Here is a 10131-nt window from a genome sequence, read left to right on the forward strand (position 1 = left end):
GAACTTCACACAAATATTATGCATCACAACCAGATGATGTGTCCCATCAAAAATTATTGATTATGCTGTTTGGCTTATATTCAAGAAGTACCACTAAATGTTGGAAAAATTCAGCTTTTGTTTTTTTGTGAAAATTAGACATGAGAGTCCACGTTTAGCCTTGAAATAATTAGACATCACTTAGTCAAGTCAGATCTGCTAACATTAAAAATAAACTTAACCCAATAAGCACAACCAGTACCTGACATTCTTATGTTAATAGTCTTAACCACACTTCTCAAATTTCAAGCAGAAGTCCATAAAATCTCACACTTTCCCTGTTCTAATTTGACCACTTTGTGGTCCCTTTGTGACTTCCAAGGGAGAAGACGAGTGTTACTGATCTGTGATATCTGGTATCTGGAACAACAGCATGTAAAAACACTTATGAGCCCAAGATCATCAATATAATTATCATTTTAGATTACAGATGACAGTTTTCAAGTGTTTATTAACCGTTTCTTGCATTGCAAACAATGTGCGTGTTACTGCCTATTAATTAGTGACATAAAATAACAACAGAAAATACTGATGTGAAAATTGGTTGGTCTTTTCCCTGTGCTGAGGAAAATATGGATACAAAAGTTTGCATGTGGAACTGCTTTTTTTGATGGGGCAGAAGAATCTAGCTCTTAAATTTAAGTCTTGATATCCCTGTAAAGCTGTGGTGCAAGATACATGGTCAAATATGCAGATGGGACTGGAATATTGAGGATTTAGTCCCTATTCTTTTGTTTTCTTATAAGCACTAGCTACATAAATGTAAAAATAACTGCCAACATTACAGACAAAAGATGGTACTAGACAGTGTAACTTTGTAAGTTCTTGGGACAAGTTGGTTGGTATCTTCCTTTATTGAAGGCTGTGAAAATACAAAGTTGTGAAAGATGTCTAAAGACTCAACTCCAGCTTCTGTGAAGCACTGATTATGTCTTAAGGAGTATGTAGAATAGACTCCTAAGGAGCAGAGGAGCAGACTAAGGCTATGTTTAATTAAGTGTTAACATATTTAAACTTGGAACCTGAAGCAGAATCCAAAGTTGGTTTGTTTTGTTTTTTTTTTTTTTTTAAAAAAAAAGAGGTACCAGCAACACAGATACAGTCCATAGACTTAGTTTCTCTGAATAGAATTAAACCAGCCCCCACTGCTAGCAAAAAGCTGTCCAAGGTCAATATTTGTATTTTTCATGGATTAGTGGAAAATACTTAATGTGCCTGACATCCCTCCTGCCCTGTCCTTGGGTACCCCAGGTGGTGCTGTTGTGAGAAATGGCCCCATTCTCTTACATTCTGTTCTGGAGGGGTCCTTCTTCTGGATGAAGAAGTTCCTTGCCAGAACTTGAACTTAGAGAGGATATAAACCCTCCTGCTCTTTTTAGAGGTGCATGTCCTGGGCTAGAGGCTGTTTGTTCATTACAAACAGGTGCCAGAGTCATGAAACAGCCACAGAAGAATGGGAAGAATAACCTTGTAGTTATATTGCATTCCCCACTTGGGTCATTTTGACATTTCTAAAAGAGAAGGAGATGATATTCAATTAACACAAACACACACGGGTGTTGTGAGGATAACATTAACACTTGTGAGGAATAGGAAGCTTCTCAGAAAGAAGGTCTACCTCTGGAAGTATGAACCATCTGTGCTGCAGAGCTGATGGCAAGTTTAACCTGATCAAACATTAATGTGAAGGATGGTCTTTGCATAGTGGGATGTAGCCTCATTGTTATGAATGCATTAAGCTGCACTTGGTCTGTAAACTCAGAATTTGGTAAGCACTTATTTTAACAGTGGTTTCTAAAACTCCACCCTCACTTCAGTGTAATCTTCTCAATTGCACTAGGGCAGCTGTTTATGAGGCCACATAATGAATTGTTGAGGTTAAAAGTACCTCAGCCAAAAGAAAAGAAAGGAAGGGTTTTTTTATGACTAAGTACATGAACCAGCAAAACTGGCTAGTTTAGCCAGCATGTCTGATTCAAGAAATGCTTATCAAACTACACCCCAGTGCTGCGGCTGTCCTTATCAAGAACTGCCGAACCATCTCTTTCATCATTGCTTACTCCCATTCTTGAGTTCTGTTTCTGAGTACAGGGCAATGAGTGCATGAGGACCTGAAGCCTGAGAAAACCTCCAAACAAATTTCTGCGCTGGCATTCCTGACTGTCGCCTGTGGAAGAAATCAAAATATGCCAATGATATAAAGGTCAAGAGCTGAGCATCCAGGTTGTAGACAGCCCTCCTTAAAAATGTGTATGCAAAAGATTTAGCCAAGCTACTGTTAAGTTATTTAAATGTGAGTCCGCTATATGTTTTTACTAATATGTCCTAATTATTTTTTACAGCTTTACGATGACTCCTGCAGTGTTCCATGACTAATTTCAAATGTTAGGAAAAACTCTATCCTCTTCATTCTCCTTTTTTTTTTTTTTCCTCTTGCAAGTTTTAATTCTCAATTTTATAAAAATTCTTAATATCCTTCCAGCCCATTTATTGATGTTCTAATTTGGTTTTTAGCAAGTTAGCCAAATAAAATGTCTGAACACATTTCCAAGAGTATTTGGAAAATCCCATTTGCTGTATTGCGTATAATTAGTCTTGGCAGAACTCAGATTCTGTAATGACAGTTTCCATTGCAGAAGAATCGGGGACAAGATAAAGAGTCTATCACGTGTCACTTTGCAGACTATTCTATTTCTCTAAGGTTATTGTGCAAAACATTCACTGCTGAATCTCTAGTGCTTCATGGCAGAAAGAGTCCAAACACACTCTCTATAGCAAGATTTGAAATCACTAAAAATATGCATCACTAGTCAATATCCTATAAAAAAAATATATATCTATCACTAATATCAATTAGTATACAGCTAATTAAAGCACAGATCAGCCTGGGAGTATACTTGGATCACATTTCTGTACTACACTACTACTACCCTAATGTAGAATACTGGGCAAATCACAACCCAATTATTAAAAGCAAGTAGTAGTTTTCTTTGGTTTGTTTTTAGTCAAATATTTTTCACTGTATCACACTGAACACTCTTGAATAATTCCAATTAGAAGCCTTCAAAAAAAAATGAACACAGCAAACCATATTTTCTCTGGTTTAGCCTGTATATTCAACCTGTTCTTTCTTCTGACTACCTGACAAAGTTGTAGGCAAAATTTTCATTGATTCCCCTATTCTATGGGGACATCAGCAGAGTAAATTATATAATCTTTGAATGGTTTAATCAAGATAATGCTTTGAAATTCCACCCAAGATGCCCTGTGTGGAGTTTTTTTGCAACAGTATCTTGTATTCCAGTACCATTTTAAACTCTTGTGGACAACAATTTTTACAAAGAGCTGTAATGTGGATCACTGTGCACTTGGAGTTACAGTACAAAAAGAGGCTTCCTAAGCAGTTTACTAGATCTTTTCAGTGAGCTCTTCCAAACAAGACAATGTTATACCTACAAGTGCGTAGACAGTACCAAAGGGAGCCCATAATATGAAGGATTATAGTATTCTGTTAGTGAGCATGTATGTTCATCCCCCATGGGAGTACTATTTTGAAAAGCAGAAGTCTGAACTGAACATAAAAATATATGATACTGTTTCCTTCTAAGCCTTCATGCAGCACAGAAATAACTGCAATACATTTTTGGTCAAAACAGATGGCATTTCACATCGGTGTTGAAAATATTTTTTTTTTTCCCCCAGGAAATCATTACCCTGTTCTAGGGATTAATATGAAAAAATTATCTACACTATACAAAAGTAGCTGTGCCTTTGAAAGAAGTAAGACCGTTCTAGAGGACGCCTGCAGAAGAGAGAGAACTGGGTTTTGCTTAATCCTTGGAAGTAATGCAGTTTTAAAATCAACACAGCAGCCAATTCCAAATGTGAAACTGTTTCAGTCACAAAATTATGCCCTCTTATTTTGAAAAAAGAGGACCTTTCAAGGAAGATGATAGTGATGTTCCCTTTTAAAAGTAGGGGAGCAGATATACCCCTGGAATAAACCCAACCTGCACGGATGAAATCGTTCCTGGATTTTCAGTAGCAACACCTCATAGCTAGAGCAACCAGGAGATGGAGGTAGAGAAGGTCCTCAAAGGGAATTATCCTTGGAAATAAATATGTATTATTAACCTCAGTACCAGTTTAGATATATTAACATCTGTCTTCACAGTATGCAGTTTCAAGTTCTCTTGTGCTATACCTGAATGCTCTGTCTTTTTAAAACTTCCTCTCCTGGGACTGTAATTCATTCCCTTTTCCTTTCTCCCACATGACTGTATATAAATAAATACAATCTGAGGAAAATATGAAACTGCAGTAAAGAAATGAACCTTCCCTCAAGAGTAATTTCTCTTTCCCACTGTGTCCCTTTTCACCTGCTGTTTCTTCACAATCCTCATAGTCTTTTGTTATTTTGATAAACCTACTAATACCGAGGAGCCAGTATAATTGCCACCCATCCCTGGAGATAAGCAAGAGAGATGGGTAAGCAGATGTCAAAGTCTCAAAACAAAGGTGAGTACAAAGCTATGCAGAACACTGGTGATTTATAAAGGAGACATTAGCATTATCGAGCACTGTTTGGGGAAACAGTTATGCAAAGAATTAACAGTTTCAACTGAAAAGAAGAAAGGAGCACAGTTGGACTTGCCTGAGTGAGTACATTAGCATAACCCTTGGAGAAAGCCTAAGGAAAAGGATTTGCAGTGAGGGAGCTGGAAAGCAGAGGCTTGCAGCTCTAAGCAAACAGCAATTTCTGTTTGTTTGGACCTGCTGCTGCTAGGGAGGCAAAGCTGGTGCGGTCCTTACGGACCAACAGCCAGGATACCCAGCCTCACCAGCATGTCATCTTCTAACTGAAACAACCTGCAAACCCTCACAAATTCTGGCTAAACAGTAAAGTTGAGAGACACGATGAAGTCTACTATTTTTTAAGGATAAAAGTCCTTTATGTCTCGCATGCTGACAGTGAGTTTGGACCGCTTGCCATGGGAGCTGGGACTCGGACAGCATGTGCCATTCAGGCCTGGCTCTTGTTGCCCACATCTTCGCCCCCTCCGAGCCTTCTCCTCCTTGGAGGCTTCGGTGGAGACCCACACCAACCCACACCTGTGCAGGGACTGCCCAGCATGTGCTCGATTGTTTATAAGCAACTCCGACTCAAACCTCTTGCCTCGGATGTTTTGTGGATTGCTTTGCCCATCTGTAGCTTCATATATTACTCTGCACATATAATTTACCTGAGTTGAAAGGCTGAAGACATTCAGGTGTCTTTTCTTTCACTCCTGACTAGAAGCATTCACTAGGGACAAATAACTTCTTATTAAACTTCCCCAAGCATAAGCTTATTCCAGCATACTCCTAAAGAAACAAAAATCCATATGAGACTACTCTTCCCTATTCCCACCCCAGAGAAAAATTGGCTAGACTAACAAGCTAAAAAGCTTGAAACAAGCTTATTTAAAGTAAGATTGTTTTAGCAATTTTGTTGATATGGAGACATAGATTTTACTCAATACCTATGACAGCTACATAGTTACACTTTATAAGTAATCTTTTGCATGTGTGAGAGCTCAATGAATCACTTGGAATAAAAGAAGTTAAAACATGCTGAGAGAGAAAAAGGTAATAGTATCACACATGGTTCGTAACAGCACTTGTTACACCTCATGATCCCTGACAATCTTTCTGGAAAGTCCTACCAAAATTTACCTTCCCTATCAGAGATTTAAATTTCAAAATAGTAAAAATTTAAGCAACATAAAAATAAGCAGTAAATACTCACCTACATGATTCCACAGGCCAGGGCTTGCTGGAGTGAATGAACAGGTGAGTGGACAAAATAATGAGCCTTGTCTGGGAAGGCAGGGCTCTGGCCCAGCCAATTGGGACTTGTCATTTGGTGAAAATCTTTGCATAATTACAGGGCAGTTGGTTAAAGGTGTCTCCTGTCACAGCTGATTGCAGTAAGTAGTGTAACAACACATTACCTGTCAGAGATCTTACGCCATGTTTTAGAGTCTACTGAACAAATGCCAAACAAATGCTTTGAAAGGGATCCCTTTTTTCTAAATTAAGAAATATTTTATAGTTTGATTTAATTTTGCTTTTTGATGCAGCAGTGGCTTGACCAATGGAGGTAAAGTTTTTTTTTTTCATGGTGATACAGAAATGGGGTAGGGGGAAGCAAAACTGCATTCTGCATTGCCAGAACGTAGAGTACCCCCAGGCGGTGTATCCACACTGGGCGGGAAACGAGGTCACAGGAAGAGATCATCCACTGGAGTGGATATGGAGGTTGCTAAGCTTGGAGCACTGAACTGAGCACCACATTTGGTCCTCTGGCTGCTCGCACAGAGATTCGGGCGAGACCACTGGAGCATCCCTAGCGGATGCTGATGCAAGGTTTGTTAACATCCACATTAGAATAGAATAGCATAGCATAGCATAGCATAGCATAGCATAGCATAGAATATTTTCAGTTGGAAGGGACGTTCAATGATCATCTAGTCCAACTGCCTGACCAATTCAGGGCTGACCAAGTTAAAGCATGTTACGGGCATTGTCCAAATGCCTCTTGAACACTGACAAGTTTGGGGCATCAACCACCTCTCTAGGAAGCCTGCTGCAGAGTTTGACCACCCTCCTGGTAAAGAAATGCTTCCTAACGTCCAGTCTAAACCTCCAGTGGTGCAGCTTTGAACATTCCCATGTATCCTATCACTGGATACCAGGGAGAAGAGCTCAGCACCTCCCTCTCCACTTCCCCTCCTTAGGCAGCTGTAGAGAGCAATGAGGTCGCCCCTCAGCATCCTTTTCTCCAAACTAGACAAGCCCAAAGTCCTTAGCTGCTCCTCATAGGACATGCCTTCCAGCCCCTTCACCAGCTTTGTTGCCCTCCTCTGGATGCGTTTGAGAAATAAAGGTAATTAAACAATCTTCCACTTTCTGTCACTAAACTCCTAGCTCTGATTACGCTCACACAGCACTTTGAGTTGAGGGCTTCCCACAGCAATGGGATGGCAGGAGGTGCCATGGGCTAGAGCCATTTTGAGTGGTGGACCCTCTGATATACTTGCTATAAGGCAATTTAAAAACTGTTTCTTTTCTCCCTCAGCATAAAAACAATTTTGTCTTTGGAGCTGATTTCAGTCTCAAGACTTTCACTTCAATATTGAAACATTTTTGTCATGTTTAATGTCATACATTGTGTTTTCTTTATGTAATATTTTTACTAAGTTTTTGGTACTCCATGACATATCCTCCTTAAATGTATATAATGATAAATCCCCAAAATGACAAAATAGTCAAAATAGCCAGTTATCTTATTTTTTAAAGTCAGCTGTAGAACAATGATTTTTAAATAATTATTTAGAATAAAAATTTAGAAAAAAATTGTTTAAAAAATACTAGTTTATAAAACTATTCTAAAATTATGAGAAAAAAACTCTAAAGCAGTTTGCTATGATGAAGATGATGAAATAGAAGTTTTCAAAATATATATTTTCACATTATCATTTACCAGTAATACGCTACTGTATGTTACTCTTAGTTTACACAAGAATTTTAAAACAATATTGATTGGTAAATGTCTAGAAAAAAATTAAAGTAAAGCTTTGGAATTTTAAATGGTAATGCTGAAATTGTTTTTGTCTAGGTTGAATTTTTCCACCTGCTATTTTTGTAAAAGAAAACACTATCCTTCATGGAAACTATGGAGCCAGCTTTATGTGTCAGAAGAACAAGGAAAATAAGACACACAATAATGAGACTATGTAGGTCAAATTACTGTTGAGACTCATGGTAGTGAGCAAAAGCCATTGCTGTTTCAGCCCAAGCTATAGACTACAAGGCTTTTCCACTTGACCTGCAGCAGCGGTTTTCTCCCCTGTAACATTGCATCTTTATGGTGCAGGATCCACTCCGCAGGAGTCTTACAGCCAGAATCCCATCTGGCGTCTTTACCACTCATTGTGTGGTCTAGCATCCACTTCCCTAGTCAAACAGGAATTTCCTCCCAGAATAAGCCAGGTCTTGCTGGCTGCAGTATTAAATAAGTGAAATAATTCTCAGCTTTTAAAGGAAGCATCACTGTGCTTGGTGGAAGTGATGGTGTGGAATAGAATAAAGTCAAGGAGCCTGAGGAGATATGGAAATGGGTCTGCAGAGCTATGGGAAACAAAAGAAAAGAGGTGCAGAGAACTATGACCAACTCATTCTTCACACCTCATTAACCTACTAGTTTGGCTCAGACATCCAGCAACATCCCCTCTAGCTTCTATAATCAAACTATTTTCTTTCAAAACAAGACTTGCAGTCACTTGTACAGAAGGTTCCCATCCCCAGAACAAGTCCAACAGTGGGGTGTCCAACAGGGGAGTGGTCTGCAAATTATTCACTCCAGTACTCTTGGGCTTCTCTGTGGGCGTTGCCCCACGTTAAGAACAGCCTCACTGCCCGCTGAATGTGTCCCCTGCTGAGGCTGCCAGCAAAAGCGTTAATTTTGTTTGGTTTTTTTAGGACGTGGACATCTGTCTGTCCATTAGCAACTGGAGAAGAGCCACCAGTGTCACTCCCCACAGCTGCCAGCCTGTCAGCAGACACTAACAATTTCCTGTTGCTACTGAGTGAGATGGATTCAACCCAATAATCTGGTGCTAAATGTTTCTGTGCTCCTCCAAATCATAAGGGTATGGCTGTTGGGTGGCTCCTGATTTCACTTTGATATAACACAAATTGGAAGGTGTTCCTGCTGGCCATGGGGCAGCAAGAGAAGATGGAAAAATAGAAAAGCCACAGCTGGCAGCTAATAAGAGAAATGTCTGAAGCCAGATGGGAAGACAAGCTGGTAAAGATATGCAAACACCACCCAGTTTATACCATTGAATGCTACAAATAAAATATAGGGTGTGTAATGTGCAAAGGCAGAGGTGGCCCAAAGCTTCTAAGCAGTGTAGGCAAAAATTGAACTCTTGCTGCCCCAGGAATGAAGCATGGAGGAATTGATCCCATTATTAATTAGTGGCAAAACTCAACATTGTCATTTTGGCAGAACGTATTGCAAGGCTAAGGGCACTCAGTGGAGTGAAGGGAGGCAGGGAGCTGAGCAGAGGATGTAGTGTCTCCCCTCCCTTCTCGCCACCCCTCCCCTGCTCTCCAGCCATTCTGATTCCACTGAGATGAATCCCACCTCCATGGCACTTCATCTCTCAGCAGAGCAAGGCATTAAGGCACCTGTCACCTGTTTCTCAGCAGCTGTCCTCGGAGCCTCACTCACATAAGTCAGATCCTACCCTGCACTCACCATATCCCCTTCTCCTAAGCCCACCCTTCACTGAGGTCCCCTCTTCTTTCTGTCTTCCAGCACAGTTTGGGACTCCCTACCTCCAACCTTAATTTCTCCAAAGTGCCCATCTTAACCTCCACATCCCCCAGGCAGAAGGCCCTACACTATAGTATGCTCACCCACCATGTCTGTGGGACAGAGCCTGCCCTCCAATTTACGTCCTTCAGGATGCTCTTTTCCTTCAGCCCTTCACAATATGGGGCTGACTACCCTAATTCATTCCCAGGATTCTTGATGTTAGTGTGCACTACCCTCACCCACAGCCAGACCCGGGCAGCACTGTATCCCTCGCAGGCAAGCTATGGGAGCTCAGTAGCACCAGTAGTTTTGGTTAGCAGCATGTATGGCCTACCCTGTGTGCATCTGAGATTTGCTTCCCCCAGTTAGACATGACTTTGTCGCATGTCTTTGTCATGATTTACCACTTCTTTCACTTTGGTCAAGATTTTCTATATATTTTCCACACTACTTTGTCAGCTCCAGCCTAAAGAATTCAAACTGCTTTTTGGAGAACTGTGGCTCAACTCCACCCAGACCCACCATCTGGTACAGGGTTCATCTACCCACAGAGGTGGGCCATCATAAGTAACTGTCACCTGTGCTCTCTTTTGCTTGAAGGAGCCACTTTAGGTGCTGGTGAAGCTGTAAGTCTTACTTTTTCAAGGACTGAGGTCTGCATGAGACCTGATCAACAAGCACGTACTATGGACATCCTCAGATCTTACTCTCTGAGCATCTGTGTT

This window comes from Pelecanus crispus, chromosome 1 (assembly GCF_030463565.1).
Source record: "Pelecanus crispus isolate bPelCri1 chromosome 1, bPelCri1.pri, whole genome shotgun sequence".
Lineage (NCBI taxonomy): Eukaryota > Metazoa > Chordata > Aves > Pelecaniformes > Pelecanidae > Pelecanus > Pelecanus crispus.